The following is a 912-nucleotide window of genomic DNA, read 5'->3' as shown; positions in this document are numbered from 1 at the left end:
TGTTTTTAGTAATGTCTCGCCTTCAGCCGATAATATCAGTAAAGGGTTCATTTACACAACTGCTGGTGCTCTAAAAAAGGATACAATGAGAAGTCAATATTGACGAAATTCAGAGGGGTATTTGGGTTTAAACATGCTCCTTGCGCTTTCATATAGGTGCAAGTTACATCCATCCTAACTCTTCTAATTAATGGTGCCCAAGTATATCTACTGATGCTGGGGACCCCTGGAGCCACTTCCACCCTACAGGGCTGGATTTCAGTGGCGGGCCCCCCTAGGCTCTAGTGAGGGCAGGTTCACTGGAGCACATGGGGGCTGCGTGTCCCCAGTGCTCCTCAGCAAGCGTCTGGGCAACATGCCGCCCCTACCAACTTGCCGCCCTAGGCCCGGGCTATTGTGGCCATAAATATGGGCCTGCCATCCTGGACCTGGCAGTGGCTCCAGAGTTCCAACATTGAGTTGCATTAAAAGAGAAAGAAAGTCCTTTTACACTTGGGGATGACAAAAATTTGTAGAATTTCCTGCAAAATTCACGAATATCGACGACTGAGTCAATTTTGACAATGGCGTTAAAATCAATGGGCATCCGAATAATGTTGACGCGTGACGGTTTTGACGCAAGCGACTTTTCCAACGCACATCCAAAAAATGTTGACGCGGGCAAATTTTTGCACAAGTTTCACTAATTTGCCAGCGGCGAAACATGGAAATTCGCAGTGAATTCACACCTGGCGAATATATTCGCCCATCACTATAGAGCAGGTTTATAGCCTTGCCTGGTTTTGAGTGAACTACATTTAAGAGCACACGCAGTGGGATTCAGTTGTTTTATTGATGAAGTCAACAAGACACGGGAGGTAATATTCTATATATTAATATACAGGTCAGCATTTGTCTTCCTGTCAACCTTAT

This window comes from Xenopus laevis, chromosome 2L (assembly GCF_017654675.1).
Source record: "Xenopus laevis strain J_2021 chromosome 2L, Xenopus_laevis_v10.1, whole genome shotgun sequence".
In the NCBI taxonomy this organism is placed as follows: Eukaryota; Metazoa; Chordata; class Amphibia; order Anura; family Pipidae; genus Xenopus; species Xenopus laevis.
This window is presented reverse-complemented; position numbering follows the sequence as displayed.